The sequence below is a fragment of the Acanthaster planci genome, linkage group LG07 (assembly GCF_054643075.1).
Source record: "Acanthaster planci isolate LZ-2023a linkage group LG07, COTS_SCS, whole genome shotgun sequence".
In the NCBI taxonomy this organism is placed as follows: domain Eukaryota; kingdom Metazoa; phylum Echinodermata; class Asteroidea; order Valvatida; family Acanthasteridae; genus Acanthaster; species Acanthaster planci.
This window is the reverse complement of record NC_141783.1, coordinates 16,644,964-16,661,445: the sequence shown is the minus strand read 5'-3', so window position 1 is coordinate 16,661,445 and position 16,482 is coordinate 16,644,964. Positions and strand designations below refer to the sequence as shown.

At 40.0% G+C, this 16,482-nt stretch overlaps 1 long non-coding RNA gene and 2 pseudogenes across 17 annotated transcripts in view; 1 reads left to right on the top strand and 2 right to left on the bottom strand.

The window, feature by feature from the left end:
- LOC110980296 (uncharacterized) overlaps positions 1 to 16,482 on the top strand; it is a 53,347-nt gene that overhangs the window by 12,830 nt on the left and 24,035 nt on the right. For 4 of the 10 annotated variants that reach the window (XR_015426023.1, XR_015426024.1, XR_015426021.1 and 1 more), the window contains exon 3: positions 12,309 to 12,388. The exons of 5 other annotated variants lie outside the window; for them this stretch is intronic. This is a non-coding gene — a long non-coding RNA (uncharacterized LOC110980296). Of the gene's footprint in view, positions 1 to 12,308; positions 12,389 to 15,798; positions 15,890 to 16,482 lie in introns of all 10 variants that reach the window. One more of the 10 variants, XR_015426025.1, reaches the window with a different exon arrangement.
- Positions 248 to 5,947, bottom strand: LOC110980293 (G protein-activated inward rectifier potassium channel 3 pseudogene; annotated as a pseudogene). Of its 3 annotated transcripts, none has more exons than XR_015426018.1 (2): positions 5,465 to 5,947; positions 248 to 3,862 (listed from the first exon to the last, which is right to left on the bottom strand). The product of XR_015426018.1 is annotated as a G protein-activated inward rectifier potassium channel 3 pseudogene, transcript variant X2 (transcript). The 3 variants fall into 3 exon arrangements; XR_015426017.1 differs by having other exon boundaries at positions 248 to 3,859; positions 5,465 to 5,946; XR_015426019.1 differs by lacking the exon at positions 5,465 to 5,947 and adding an exon at positions 5,107 to 5,385 and having other exon boundaries at positions 248 to 3,859.
- LOC110980292 (G protein-activated inward rectifier potassium channel 3 pseudogene) lies at positions 8,919 to 13,230 on the bottom strand (annotated as a pseudogene). Of its 4 annotated transcripts, none has more exons than XR_015426014.1 (2): positions 12,859 to 13,230; positions 8,919 to 12,010 (listed from the first exon to the last, which is right to left on the bottom strand). The product of XR_015426014.1 is annotated as a G protein-activated inward rectifier potassium channel 3 pseudogene, transcript variant X3 (transcript). The 4 variants fall into 4 exon arrangements; XR_015426015.1 differs by having other exon boundaries at positions 8,919 to 11,996; XR_015426013.1 differs by lacking the exon at positions 12,859 to 13,230 and adding an exon at positions 12,137 to 12,299.

The window sequence follows — 16,482 nt, the reverse complement described above, 5'->3', positions numbered from 1 at the left end:
AGCTGAAGTTTGTGTTCAAAGAGTTGTGACGGTACCTTTTCTTTGATCTATTTGTACTATCTTGCAGCTTTGGTTCTGTGGTCTGTAAACGTGGTTAAATTTAATGAGGTTTGTCAACTACAAATTGTCAGATGAGAGAGCTGTCTGATACAATGTATGTGTATACCTTTTGAAAAATATAATCAAGGGATGTAGAAGTTTTTACAAGTATATAGTAATAAAATAAAAGAGTAGAAAATACTAGATATTATTGTCAGTTTCTGGTTTATTCTGGATCCTGCCATGTCAATATAACAATTCATACTTAACAGAACTTCTTTTAAAATGGACATTGTTAACCAGTTGTGTCTTTTGAAGTTCATAGAGAAGGCACTTGTGTTCATTTCTCAAGAAAGATATTTGGTATGCGTACATGTTACTTCACGATATTGCCATTGGATGGAACATTTTGATTCCATATGCTGATCTTGGCACCACTGATTATATTTTAAGACTTGTTGGAATGATGGCCACTGAACTTTGCATACTAACATACTGTAATACTTATTGTACTAAAAGTTTATGTTAATACTCCTGAGTGCGTAGCCCTACATCCCACATGATTGACTGGTGGAAATGTTCTGAAGAGTTTCCTGTCGTTGAGTTGGCCCTGTGAACAAGAGACTTTTATTTGTTTAACCTCTTCTATTTGATTCTGTTAGATTTACAAGGATTCACAGTTCACTTCAACATTCTCTTAAATTCAGAATAGTACTACTACATGTAGGGTCAAAATATGTGCAACAGGATTTGAGTTATATAAATTCCTTTCGGAAACCAAAGGCAACACGTGCTAAGTAGCTTGCAATCAGTTTTCTTTGTTATGTTTCAAGTCTTTTGTTTAGGTTTTGTCTTTGTAGTCAGCTTTGAATGAGTGCCATCTTATTGGAAGATGTACGGTGTGTACCTGTTGATTAAAAAAAGGTGAACTAGCTCTTTATGCAGAAGATTTTTGTTCAATTTGGAATAAACTTGCTTGAAAGACTTTGTACTTACATGTACTTCTCATGCAGTTTGAACACTGTTGTTTTAACAAACATTGCATTTGCAAGCATTGCATCCAGAAGTTTCTAAATAGAGAACTTCGTGGGCCTTGGGAAATTCCTGAGGACTTTAAAAGAGTAGTCTTTCTTCTAGGACTAGCAGGTGCAGGTGTGACTGTTTCCAGCAAATCAAAGACGCACGTCTTGCAGCTCAGGTAGTGACTGAGCTGCAAGAACTGATCTAATATTTCCCAGTTAAACAAGTCACGACATGTACTTCAGCTGGTTTAAATTTTTGTGTCTTAACAAGTGAAATTAAGCAAGTTATATATGTGTAAATTTTCAACCCAAACTCCGACTAACCAGACCTCCAACTTGGCTTTGTTTCAGTGCAGATTTGAATGAATATCAAATACATACCAGTAAGTACCGGAAAGTTTTGGTTGGTCATTTCTGCTTTAGACATTCATAATAAGGCCCGCACACAAAAGAATAACCTTAATAAATTAATTTCAAAGCATATTTAAAGGCTCCAAAGTCACATCTCGCCATACTTTTATTGAGCTTACAAGCAGGGTTATCCAAAGAATGTTTGTTTAAAACATCTATGATAGACCAATATGACCAGATTTGCCTGAACTTGAAGACTCCACGAATCTTGAAAGACTCCCTGAATGAATTTATTTCATTATTGATTTTTGTGTACATATAAGATAAGCTTTCTACAAAGGACAATTTAGTTCTGATCACTTCCTGCTAAAACATAAAGGTAATTGGCCCTAATACTGCAGTGGTAAAATCTCTATTAACTTGTTGCATGCAATAGGAGATACTTGGAGCATAGTTAATATTTGTGCTCATGCATTCTGTGTATTCACATTTCACGCCAACCGTAATTGAAGTATCAAAGAAACTTGGCCTCAGGCATTCAAAGTGAAACCTGTCACTTTTTTTTCACCCAAAAAAGTTACTTCAAATTCAGCAAAAAATAAACAACATCGGAGCTCAGCTCAGTTGTGTCTGTAGAGAGATGTCATCAAATGGTAAGTTTGGTTAATTCCATCAGGCAACATGCGTCTGAAAAAGTTCCACTTGCTACATGTATCTGAACCCACAATGAAGTGGGAAGTGTTATCGTGCTGATGCTCAAGTGTGTAGTCCTTTTCAAAAATAAATTGAGCAGTGAATATATACATGTATTCATTACCTTGCTCCACCATGCACAAATTCATTTGAGCAGCTACCACGGTAACTGTCCTCAGACGTCTGATTCCATTGATTCCCACCTACGTACTCCTGAAATTGTTGGCGTGGATGGAGGAGAATCTATTTCGTCAATGCATGTCATGGCTACACCGTTATAATCCGGTGGATTGTCATCCTCTGTATAGTGGAACTTCTCTTCCATCTTCTCGGCGAATCGCAGCTCCTTGCTGGTCTTCCTCATACCTAGGCTTCCAAGGTCACTGGGCAGGCTCCGATGGCTCCTCATTTTCCCGTTGGCCATATTGGGCTTTGGGGATTTCCCATTTTTCTTCATGAAGTCAAGCTCGTAAGCACTGTTCCGGGGCGTGTCGGCCACGGGATAGGTGACATTGAATTGTGAGTAATCAATACTAAGGCGGTCATCCGTTTCGGTCATGGAGACGATATGGCTGCTGAATCGGTGGCCCCATTTTATCTCTGATGGCAGGTAGGAAGTACGAGCTTGTGTGAGTAGTCCGGTCTGTTCCACAACACCCTCCAGGTAGACGACAATTTCGAAGGAATTCTCCAACAAATCAAGGTAGGAGTATTTGTACATGGGGCTCTTCTCATCAATTACATGACAGATGATGAGAGGCCAGACTAGAAGGAGATTGTCCTCAGATGTCGACGCCCCAACATCCATGGGATAGCTGTACAGTGGGATGCATTCTTCCTCCTGGGTGATCCTTGGTCTAATCAACTGAGCTCGAACCCTGGCATCAAAAAGATGACTGCTCCGAATATCCCCAATGCGGAACATGAAGCACAGTTTGCCATTGCGCTCGGCAATCGCGGCATTACGGCTGAACTTGATGGTGGCTGCTCGCTTCTTGGGCCGTGCGATTTTAGCAAATACGCATCCAACGAGGATGGCATCGACCAGTGCACTGAAGACTGATTGGATGACAACCAAGGTGGCGCCAATCCAACACTGTTCAGTTACAGATCTGAAGCCGTACCCGATGGTTGTCTGTGTCTCAACTGAAAACAGAAAGGAGCCGATGAAGCTGTCAACGTTAGCCACGCAGGGTTCAAAGCTGGTGTCGTTGCGGCTCAGATATCCCAGGTCATTATGCCTCCAGGCTAGACAGTACCACAGGCCGCTGAACCCCACCCAGCCACTGACGTAAGCCAGGCTGAAAAACAGGAGCATCAGGCGCCATCGCAAGTCAATGAGCGTTGTGAAGATGTCCGTAAGGAAGTTGAGTTTGTGGGTGACCTTGGTGTTGTGGATGACATTGCAGGAGCCATCTTTGTTCACCAGTCGCTTCAGCTTCATCTTCTTGCGCATGTTGGCCTGATGGATGATCTTCTGCACTGATCTGCGTCGCTGGAGGTGGCGCGGCATCCCATCATTCTTGGTAACATCACTGAAACTCTCCGACCAGGGAAGCGCTGGGATGGTGTGATCCCTCTCGTCAAATTCTTCTGACACTGAGCAGCTCAGGCATGGGCGGACTGGTCCCTGACCAGGTGGCCGTGAGAATCGTATCACCTCACACTCGCGACACTTCTTCTCCTCTGACGATACAATCATTCTGGCAGCTCCTTTCGATCGAACGACCAGTTCCAAGGGTTGCCTTTTCTATCTGCTGACAATGAAAAGACAAAGATTAATTGCTGGCAAAGTTCACTTTGTTTCAGCTTGAAAAAAAGTTATCTCAAATTCAATCAAACTACCACTTTCCAGTGCCCTGTTAGTTGTACAGGCTGTTGGTGCATGGAAGTCTGCCAAAGAACTGGTGATTAGACAGGATCCAAAGTCCATAATATCTAACAACAGATCCCTTTTTTTTTGGCATTGTTAGCTTTATAATAGTGCATATATACACAGCCCCACTCAGTACTCCCAGATATACCATAGAGGTGTTATTGCTCTCTTATCTTAGTTTATACAGAGTTCACAATGCATATGGTTATAGGGTTTTCACTGGATCCCAAAGCCTAGCCGCTGGAAAACATTTGTCTCCAGAAATGTCCCCATCAGGTTGAAACCAAGTCATTGTACCTGTTGATTTATCATTGAACAGGTCAGGGTATTACCAACTTGTTGAAAGTTTGTATACATGTACGTCATGAAGTGGATCACAAGTGTTACAAAAGAGAAGCAAAACCTTTTGTTCATATTTGATTTGCTTTGGTCTTGTTTCAATCATCAGCAAAAACTACCCGACAACTTGAAAATGACACAGATTATTGGAGAGGTAATCCATGTATCAACTCTTTAAGGTGCTATTAAAGAGCAACTATGAGGAAAACACAGAAACCAAGGGGAACCCTCACCCTGTGTTCGTACTTCGTAGTGGATAAACCCTTGTGCATGCCAAACAATGGCTAGATGCATTGTTTGACATGCACAAGGGTTTATCCACTATGAACATAGGGCGAAGGTTCCCCTCGTTTTCTTTTTTCTCAGAATGACGCAATCTACATTCAGCATTTTCAGAATTTGCATCTTGGCAAAAAAAATGAAAGAAGCCCTTTTGAGCTTGTTATAGTTGAGCTCTGAAGACAAATGACACTGCCTTGGATGTGGACGCTTCCATATTTATTTATTTTAAAATCAGAGAAAACATGTTTTCCTTCGAGTTGCTCTTTAATGTAAGAAAAAAGTACAAAACAAAGCAAAACCAACAACAGGTTTTTTCCTCTGAAATGCACAGGCTGAGCTTGTTCCAAAATACAACATGTTATTTATTCTGCCAAAATGCAAATCTCCTTTCAAACTTTATGGATTGTAACATTAACATTTTATCAGGAATGCTTTCCACTAGTGAACATTCTGCTAAAATTCACAGCCACCTGTTATTATTGGTCTGTTTGTACAATCACGTACCTGCCCTAGGTCGGCTCTCTCTGCATGCAGTAATTCGGATGGAGTCTTCTCAACACAACAAAACTATTGCTAAGAATATAACAATCCCACATGCATTTTTCTGGCTGTAGACCAAAACTGTCAATTTTTGTTTCTGCCCTAAAGTCAATGATACAAGCTTCCGCATTCAGATCCTGTCCAGTTAGAGTTTCCAGAACTCATGGTGCTGATACTAGTGATAGCAACTTATCCTACATCTGTACTGCACATTCCTTTCCATCCGGTCCATGGACCAGGAACTTTATTAACGTGTACTTTGCCTTTAACCATGCACTGGCGAATAAACAGAATGAAGAAAATCTGGCAGAACAATACATACTTATTCTGAATAGCTTCACTGGACTTCCACCTGTATACCACAATGTAGCTTAGAATTCCAGTTATCTGCCTTAAAGAAGGTCACCACCACCCTGCACTAGACAGTCTTCTTTCACCCAGTCACACACAAAAAAGAACTGAACTGCTCTGCTAGTGAGGCACCTCAGCTTGCTGGAAGGAAGTTGGTAATCACTCATGATAGAGTGTGCACAACTCCCTCCTGATGCTCCGGATCCCCAATGGCTTGGCAGTTATCAGGTGACCCTGAAAGTGTAACAGGTCTAACCTGGACACAGGGTGACCTTATACATGTTATACAGACTAATGTGTCACACATCAAACAGCTCTGGCTTCAGTGTCCTGACCAAACCCTTGCCTTGTCTCCTCCTGAATTAGACATTTCTTGAAGGCCACAGCAAGGGAACGCCTATAAAGAGAAACTTCAATCAAGTTGTTTTAGTACAAACCTTCAAATGCACCTTTGTGTCTCAGTAACCTTATTTTCAACTTTTGTTTCATTATTCAAAGGGTAGTTTACTGTCTTTTTGTTTTTTTATGGTAATAAGTATTTTAATATTCAATTATTGATAAGGAAAAATTAGGAAAACTGTGATGTCTTCCCAGGAAGACAGCCTTAATATTACATTGGTTTGTAAAATCCTGTATTTTTGTAGATTTTGCTGGACTCATTTTTTTTTGGGTGGGGCTGATTCATTGTTGCTTATAATCATAGCAATAAGCAAGCATCACTCCCTTTCTCAGATATGTTTTCAGTCAGTAACATCAGGGTTCACAATTTGAACAGAAACATCTGTGAATTGAACTATGTCTTCTAGATGACTTCACAGCAACAATGCCCTCAGTTGTCCTGAAAAGCATGCATAAGTTTAATTGTTTAAAAAGTGAACTTTTCAATGCATTTAACGGAACAGGAATGTAAAAGAGTTTTCATACATTGAAGAAGAGTACAAAGTTGAAGAAAAAACTGTGTCTAAGAAAAATTCACTGCAACTTCTCTTTAAGTATATAGTATGCAGTATCATTATATGCTTAGAATAGCTGTCATCTTTACTTTTCATTGAGGAGAAAGTTATATTGCCCAGTATTAGAATCTTTGTTTTTGAGATATGTCAAACTTTATGTCAGAAAGAAGAGGTTGAAATAAGCCAGAAATAACAATGAAGATTATTTCCTGTGTGTAAATATTTGTATAATCTATAATGTATTACATAATTATGTGAAATATATATGCGTTATATAGTAATTTCCTACGCTGTAAATACATAAAAGTGTTTAGAATCACTGATTTAGATGTTTACAATCTCTCATAATGGTAGCCAATAATCATTTTCTGAGAGAGTCATTTGTACGCACACAATTTTATTTCTTGTTGGCCCAGCAGCGGGAAGTATTGAATCACTAATATTTAATAAATTTTCAGAAGGTCGTGATTTCTGATTGGTCATTGCCATCAGTGACAGGAAACCAGGGAAGGTCTGGGGATAGACCGGATTAAGTAGTGATGCCATACTATTTTAGGCCAGCATTGGCTAAGTTTAAATATAGGATTCCCATTTGAGGAAACGTATCTAGGTGTGACTAACTCAAGAACCCGCTTTCTCCCTGTGGTTTGACTTTCAGAGTCTTGGGCAACATAACACAGGGTGAGTTGTACCGTGGTTGTACATTTATGTACATGTATGAAGGAAGGTATGAGGGAAGGTTGGTTGGAGAAACCACTTCATCGTGTCAGTACTAAATGGTCCTCACTGAAAAATTGCATCAAATTGCATTTTCCTTATTGAAAAGTACTATTTGAAACAGGAAACCGGCGAGAAAATTAGTTACAAGTTAAATATACTGGTCCCAGAAACTAATTTAATAAATAAAAAATAAAAGAAATGTCTGTGTGTTACAATACAACATTTCCTTCATGCTCAGAGTAAGGTCCTCAGAGTATTTTCAAAGATTGTTAATTGCGGTTGTGACCTTTTAGCACTGACCCGATCGTTCGGTCTTGTCATTGAAGAGTTGTACAACCATTGTGTTGTGGAAAGAAAGGTGAAGTATTTTAAGAAATGGAAGGAATGTACCCATTGCTTCAAGCCCTACATTCCCTGATCCATCTCTCGGCACTTGACTGATTCCCTCAAAATTATGCAATCTGCCCTCCCTTTGAAACCTTCCCTATCTGCAGTCTCACTGCCACGCCCAGGCCCCACTTCCTCACTACTGGGCAGTAGCTCCAGGTTTCTAAAAGGGAGAGGGGCAATGTAAGTACAGCATGGCATCCAAAAGTGTGGGAGGGATTTATAATTTTCAAAAAAGTAGAAGGGGTACACGACCCACCCCCATCCAGGTGACCCCAGTGGCAACACAGTGGGGGAAGGGTTGGATGGGGGGGCTTCCCCCTCTCCCAATTCTCTTGTGCCCCCCCCTCCCACATATACACAAACATCGAACTCAAAGATGAATTCTGTTTAAGTGTGTAGTTTCTTCACAACCCAGAATCAGATCAAGGATTGAAAATGGAGAGGGGAATTCTGTTGATTCTGTGCACAGAGTCCGTCTCTAGCATTAACCTTGCTGGACACTCTCCACAATGCCCCACCCACAGGTGTTTATCGCCTCAGCAATATTTCTTTGTCCCTCCTCAACCCCCCCCATTGTAGGGTCAGCCACTGGATGTGATTAAGCCAATCCTTAAAAGTTAAAACCAGGCCCTACTTCTCCGTCCATTAGAGGGGGGTGATTGGTCCCAGTCGTAGGCTTGCCAGCCAACGCTGCATTCAGATGGACATTACCCCCAAAACAACTGCCACAGATACGGGCTGTAAACTTTTACCAACTCCCTAGAATAACCCTGGTTACCTTATTTCAAAATTGTCCTTTTCCATTGTGGATCCTTTTGCAGTATCAAATTGCTAGCCTCCAAGCTGACCCCTTTACGCTCCACGGCATAGTGATAACTGATGACATGTCTGCACTTTCAAAGAGCTGACATAAGCTTTCTAAATATTTTCACAAAGTTAGTGCTTTCAAGCTGTTAGTCCCAGTAGTGGCAAAGAAAAAAGTGTATACCCAATTGTGTGGGTGTGTATATAAATATGTGTACTTAGATGGCCCCGTTCTTTGTTAAAAATTTCAGTTACGTTTACCCACACAATCTCCCTCTGGCACCCACATCCTAAAAATGTTGGACAAAGCTCAATTAACCAGATGTTTGTCTTTTTAGTGTACATGTTGGTCATTTTCCAAAAGATTTACTCAGGAGTTGGACACCTTGTGACAGAAGTTGGGAACATATTTATAGCAATTTAGGGCAAAAGTTGGTCAAAATGTGCCCATAACAACCTCCCTGCCCATTTTTTTAAATTTTATTATTATTACAGTGGTACATTAAGTATCTGATTCTAGCTTTTGTAGCCGGAAACATGTTGCACATGGCGTATAGATATTTTGCTCCTCTGGTTTATTCTAGAAATGATAGTGTGAATTTTAGTCTTTTGACAGGCATATGAACATAGCTTTTCCTGAAATTGTAACAATTTGAATTAAAAAATTCTGTTACTAGGTTTTGTGCACAGAACAGCACGTATCATGTGAAAGTTGAAACAAAAGCAGATCTAATGACATGTAGTTTAGTTTGGTGTGACATTCTTGCTTACCAAATCGCTGTGCTTTACTTCAAATTAACATAAAGTATGAATTTTTGTAAATAAAAATGTTACGACATTCATTCTTGAATACATACAGACTATACAAGCAACTTTGAAAAGAACAAGGCAAATTCACAGTTTTCATCACTTGAATCATTAAAATTTGTACTGAAAATATCGCCCCTTCCTCTAATAACAAAGCTAGCCCTGGGGAAAAAAATTGAACCCCATTAACAGTCTTCAAACTAAATACACATGTATACTTAATGCTAACTAAAACTGACTTCTGAAAAATAACTTCAGTGAAAATATATGTAAATACTTTTATAATAGCAGCCAATCAGCCGAAGCAACAATGCTATAAATACTATGTTCAATATAAAGTCCAACAATATGCACATTTTCAAAAGGAAATCCAATTTTAGTGTGCTTTACACACATTCTTTCTGGAATGCTAGAGTTTACTTGAAAGGGTATGTTTCATAACATGTAGAAATGAATGCCAGTCACGATTTTGATGACAGTAATAAAGTCCTTGCAAGGAAATTTGTGAAATCAAGATTATAATTTTTCTTTTTATGATAAAAATGATCATTGTCAAAAGTGTTCAGGCCAACTTGGAAGAGCTAAGAAGTGATACAGTGACACACATGTTCATGTGCGAGTTCCTGAATAAGCTTGAGTGCAAGCAACCAATTTTAACGGAGATGAAGTGGATTTTTTTTGTTTTTCTGTTCAGAATGACAATTTACTGTTTTTCCACCAAGAGAACACATGCAGAATAATGACATTAACATTTTCTAGATTTTAAACGTAGGCCCACAATAGATGTTTGTGAATTTAATATTACATGTAAATCAAGGGAGTCCTTCAAGAAAAAGCTTTTAGATTTTTCCAGTCTCATTGCACCAAGAAATGAAATACATGATCAGACAAACAAAGTTTATTTTAGATTTTAGGTCTTATGAAGATTTGTGTAAGGTTTTGCCGAAAAGTTTGCCGTTAAAATACAAACATGTACATGTTAAAGCTCTGGTAGTTTTTAGCAAAGTTCCTTTTTGTGAGGGAAAAGGTTGGACTATTTTGGTGAGCGGTTGAGTTTTTTACATTTTGCTTATTCAGTGTTTGCGTAGTTTTGCTAATGATATTTTGTAAAAGTCATGACCGTTGCATGGATTTCTATGCGGTATAGATTGCATCGTTTTCAACAGCGTGTTGCCCATGAAAAGAACAAATTAATGTTGCGTGTGAAGTAATTATTGTAGAAGCACATTTCAGATATTTGATTCCATAAAGTTCCAGTCATTCATCCCCGTTATCACTGGTGTGGTAACTGGCGATTCGTCTATTTCATTTACATATGTGTTTCTTGTCACCTCTCGGTTGTGTAGTGGTGTGTCATCCTCCTCTTTTTCATATTCCTCGCAGTCCTCATCATTAGAGAACAGCTCTGGGTAAAGTCGGCATTCCTTGGGTCCTGAACTTTTGCCAGATTTGTTCTGATGTGCTCGCCTAGCCCAGGCATTCCCATTCCCCATCATGGGCCGAAGTGACTTCCCTGTTTTCTTCATGTAGTCGAGCTCATAAGCGCTACATTTTGGCGTGTCACTCACAGCGTAGGTGATGTTGAAGTGCGAGTAGTCCACACTGAGCTTGTCGTCAGTGTCAGCCATGGACACAACGTGGCTGCTGAAACGATGACCCCACTTGATCTCCAACGGGAGATAGGAGGTTCGCACCTGCGTGAGTAGACCTGTTTGCTCCACAATGCCCTCGAGGCAGACAACAATTTCAAAGGAGTTATCTAACAAGTCAAAGTAAGAGTACTTGTACAAGGGGCTATTCTCATCAATAACATGACAGATGATGAGAGGCCAGACTAGTAAGAGGTTATCCTCACCTGCAGATTCTCCGACGTCCATGGGATAGCTGTGAAGTGGGATGCATTCTTCCTCCTTAGTGATGCGTGGTCTGACCAGTTTGGCCCGAATCGTTGCCCCAAATAGGTGGCTGTTACGTATATCACCAATGCGGAACATGAAACACAATTTACCATCTCTCATGGCGATCACAGCTTCATGGCTGAACTTGATTGTAGCCGCCCTCTTTTTAGGACGGGCGATTTTGACAAATATGCAGCCGACAAGTATGGCATCAATCAGTGCACTGAAGACAGACTGGATGACAACTAAGGATGGTCCCATCCAGCACTCCTCAGTAACGGAGCGGAAACCGTAACCAATGGTTGTCTGTGTCTCGATGGAAAACAAGAGTGCACCAATGTAGGTGTCTACATGGGCAACACAAGGCATAAAGTTCTCATCGCCCCGGCTGCGATATCCCAAGTCCCCGTGCCGCCACGCCAGACAGTACCAAAGACCACTGAATCCCACCCAACCAGCGACGTAGGCTAGACTGAAAAACAGGAGCAAGAAGCGCCACCGCAAGTCAATGATTGTTGTGAAGATGTCGTTGATGAAGTTGACGGCATAGGACACCTTGGTGTTGTGGACGACATTGCAGGCTCCTTGCTTGTCCACTAGTCGCTTTAGCTTCCTCCGCTTGCACGTGTCGACCTGGTGGATGATTTTCTGAATGGACTTTTGTCGCATAAGGCACTCAGGCTTCCCCTCATTCTCAGTCACACCCCTTACACTCCTGGACCAAGGCAGGGATGGATTGGCCTGATGGCCCTCTTCCATATCCACCGACACTGAGCAGCTAAGACAGGGCCTCACAGGGCCCTGCCTCACTGGTTGTGAAAACTGTGTCACTGCACACTCGTGACACTTCTTGCTTTTAGGTAGGGACATCATTGTGTGTTCTTGTCCAATAGTACAACCAGCAATCCACAGGTTGTTCCCAGTAGTTACTCTGCAGAAGTTGGACTAAGAAGACAAAGATCAATGAGGAAAAATGGCCACAAAGTCCATTTGTTTCATTCCACAAGTGTGTCTCTTGACTCTAACTTTATTGAAGTGACACACCTGGGCACATGGTGTGCAAACACTTACCACTAGATTTATGGGTCTCTTTTACAGGACTGGGGAGATCAGGTTAAATTCATTCGCTGTATAACTACTACCAGAGACTGCTGGAAACCAGTGCATGTTCTGTGGGACCAAGCTTTTCACGGCCAAGCATACCAAACTTTTCACGGCCCATCTGTTTCCTCCATTCAAACAGGACCAAGTCTGGAGCTCACTATAATTGGGGTCAAGGTAGAGGTCACCTTTCAGTGTTTGGCGATCATGAAACATGCGCATGTAAGAAACTTGCCAAATTTCCTTGAAAGTTCACTGAATCGTATCCTGTTCAGGCAATTCAGACATTCACAGCTTCAATGTTCACATTCTTTGTTCACTTATTTGTCCCTACATGGTAAATGCACAAATTTGTTTGTTTTTAATTGGTAGGGTGAGCAACACAAGTTAGCCATTGAAATGATTTAAATATTCATCATATGTGGCGTTTGTTCATTCATTAACTGATGAGTTTCTCAGAAATATTTGTCCATGTAAACAATGATGTACAAGACAAAAAGATTAATAAACAAGATCCTACAGGAAAAAAGAATAACCAGTTTTTCAAAGATGTACTTCAGAGATTTCCAAGTTTTACACATTATATGTGTGCAGGTAAATTTTCCAATTGAAGTGTTCAAACAAAAATGATTGTTAATTCACAACTTGAGTACTTTGCACTAACTTGGCTTAAACTGGGTAGTCCTACTCACCAATCAAAGGTGCAAAAGTCACTACTATTGGAGTTCCACCCTGCACTAGTGGTCAATCTCGGCTCTCTAAAAAGCACAAGCGTGTTGTTTCTTTATGTGTAACCTGTTGACAAGTGGGGCTTGCAGTGGTAATCATTGCTTTCACAGATATGTTGGTAGAAGCACTCTTTATATAGCACGTCAGTATTTGGGGAAATAAGGCACTTTGAAAAGAAATGTAGTATAATATGAGCCTCTTCGTTAGCGAGCTACAAGCCCCTCCTACCAGCGTTGTTGGCGGAAGATGCACTTATGCAATTGGTGTCTCATCCGGATCCTTGGGCCTCCAACTTAGATTCATCAGCTAATCAGTTATGCTGTACATGTACATTGTACATCCACATGTACAAGTGCATGCACATCACATTGCAAACCCTGTCACTGACACAGGGTAACTTTGGCCGACCTCAGCAGGTGCCTTCGGGGAGGTTTCCTGTTGTTTTTGTTTTTAAAAGTTCCTGAGGCAGAAAGGGACAGCTGAAGTTATGAGGGGATTTACAAGCAGGACACAAGACTGGAAACAAAGGAGAATAGCTGGTATTAATCAAAGGCATTCCAGTGAAGTGAAACAAAAGTGAAACCAAATCTTGAGGTGAAACAATTGGTGCGGTGTTATATTTTGTTTTCTCACGGTTTTGGTGGTTGGGAGGGGAGGCACCCGGTAAAGTTGTTTTTTTTTTTTAATCAAGTCGTCAGATTCTGTGTTCAGGCTGAGCCAAAATGCTAAAGAGAAAGTGTAATGTGTTGAAACAAAACGGCTTCAAAGAACTCAGTACATTGATGATTCCAAACCACATCCGGGTGTTTTCCCTCATTCTGTTTTGCAATACGATCGATCTAGGGTTTGTTTTTCTCTGTAGCACCAAGTTCATATGGTAATGTTATCAGAAGGACATTGTTTCGTTTTGTCTTTGGATGTACATGTACTTTGTAGTCATCGAGATTTACAGCATGGCACTCACAAACATGTAGGAATCTTTTTTTATTATTTTTTGATGTAGGATATTTTCTGTGAAAATAACGTGCAGAAAGCAACCCAACTGGATTTTTATAATTGGTCAAACATTTGTCATCTTCAGACCTACTTTATTGAGTGATTATTCATTTCTTTCTCGCCAAAAACAAGTGTCCGGTCTACCATGAAGTGGATACTAACGTTTCCCATAGCATTGGAATATCTTGTACATAAGGGAGTAACGTTTATGTACTTCATCAGTTTTGGATACAAGGTGTTCAACAAACTGACACTCCTTGCCTACGTCTTCAGGGTGTATTTAATCATCACTGTGCCTGACCTGTGCCCTGTCCTGACCAATTATTTTCAGCCTGTCTGCTATATGGGTAATTCCAGAAATGAAGGGTCCATTTTTTTTGTGTCCCTGTCAGATCTGACATTTGATTTTGTAAGTTCAGAACACACTTTCTGATTCATAAGAGTGATGAATTAATGCAAACTACCTGCCAAACAAATAGCAATAGTCTGAATGCAATGTCAAATAACACAGGTCAGATGTAACTGGGACACAAAAATGTCACACTTTTTGACCCCTAATTTCTGGAATTACCCATATCCCACCCCCTCTCTGTTCATGTTGGTCTGGTGGTTCAGTCAGCTGTGTCTACATGCACATCTGGGGGTGTTCAGAGCAGAACTTTGTCCTGCCCAGCACTGTTTCCAAGACTCCTGATTTGCTTCAATTTTGGGCTTCTTCCTCTTCTTCTTTGGAGTTGTTGCTCACGTCAGGGAAGCCATTCAACTTGTAGGCCATAAGATTAAAGGATCCAGGGACCACTTCAGCCATACAAAGGGAAATAAAGGGGGGCAGTCATTAATTATGAGGTCATTCATTCTCCAACCCACCCCCCAAAGGCTTACACTGATATCTACGTTTCAAATTCAGAATTGTCACATTATTTGTCAGACTCCAAATTAATCTTGTGACTCACTGGCCTTTGATTGAGTGAATATACGTTTAGTCACGCAGCTTGGCATACAGCAGTCATAGCAATGCATCAGTACAAAGTCATTTGTCTGCAGGTGATAGTGTAGGGTGCAGGAAAAAAAGGAGACAGGACGCCATTATGCAGCACACCATTGATACCAGTTTTAATTGCTACGTGTACCTTTAGACGTTAAACATACTTATATCTGTACACTTTCATCATACAGTACGAAAGTCTGTTGCCAAAGGACTTCAGCACATTTTTAAAGAAGTTGCTTCATAAATAAAAAGAGTCTCATAACTTGATTGATTACATGTTAAAATTTTATTTTGATACAATATGTTTACATTGTAGGTTTTTCAGTGCAAGGCACAAGTTAGTGCCATATGTACACATAGTGCTTATGCATCTCCAAGGACTACACTTTCTCGTTTCACATTCTCATTTATCAAAGTGAAAAAGCCTACATGTGTTATAAAACTACTGTTTATGTTGGTACCTCATCAGGGAGATTGTAACCATCTCGTCCCCATTGTCCTACACCGAGTTCACTAATACAACTGAAAAAAAAGTCGTAAAAAAACCTGCCAGTTTTGATGAGTAATAATGCGAAACTTAGTTTAGTTCATGAGTGTTTTTTATAAGACAGGCAACTGGTCTACACTTGTGAATGAAAGTGAAATGATAAATTGTAACCTTGACATACTAAAAAGCTTTTTTGAATTTTTTATGACACTGATTGCAAGTATAACTTGTAAATAAATGGTGTTAGAATATGGGGTTATTTTACGGCATAATTATGACCAAATTCCTCTCTGACGCACAATAAATTAAAGCTCATTTAGACTCGTTGCTTTGAAACAAAATGGATGAATCCCAAATCTAAGATTTCAAGATGAGAATGACGTACTCGATAACCTTCGTAAATTTACCTTGTAGTGTTTTGTTTTTCAGTAGCATAATAAGCAGACTTGAGGTCGGTGCTTGATACATCTGCTCCAAAAAAATGCAAGCAAGTTAGTTACTAGAAAAACACTACAGCATAGTGGTAAGACTTCAGAACTTATGAGATTAGTTGTAATCATATTTTACTCATACGTACAGACAGTACCTTGAAAAATCAGACGCCCTAAGCTCCGTTTTAGTAAGCTTGCAATGTTTCTCTGAAGGTGATAGTATTTACATCTAGAATCTGTGTTGCTGTGTATTACATGTATATAACTATACCACTACAGGTTAAAACCCGTCATATAAATGTTGTTATCCATCACATGCAGAGTGTCATTTGTAAATTTGAATAAGACTTTGTAGTCAAAGGAGCTTGACACTTTCGTGTATCATTCGTAAAAGAATTTGACCTTTTCCCATGAACTCTGGTAAACTGAGAAACAAAATTGAAGTTTTTGTATTTCGAGTTTTCCAGTTGCTTTAATTCCAATAATTTAAAATTTGCATTATTTACAGTTCTTTATAATCCTGAGAATGGATTTCTGTCCCTATTGCCCATTCTATTCATAAACATTTTTGTTAGGTGCTACTTTGTCCGGGAATTGATTGGAACAGGGCACAAATCGTTTTGTAAAATTCACAGTTGGCTCGTCACTTATTTGCTAATTTCCCAGCATGTATTGGGCAAGAGTC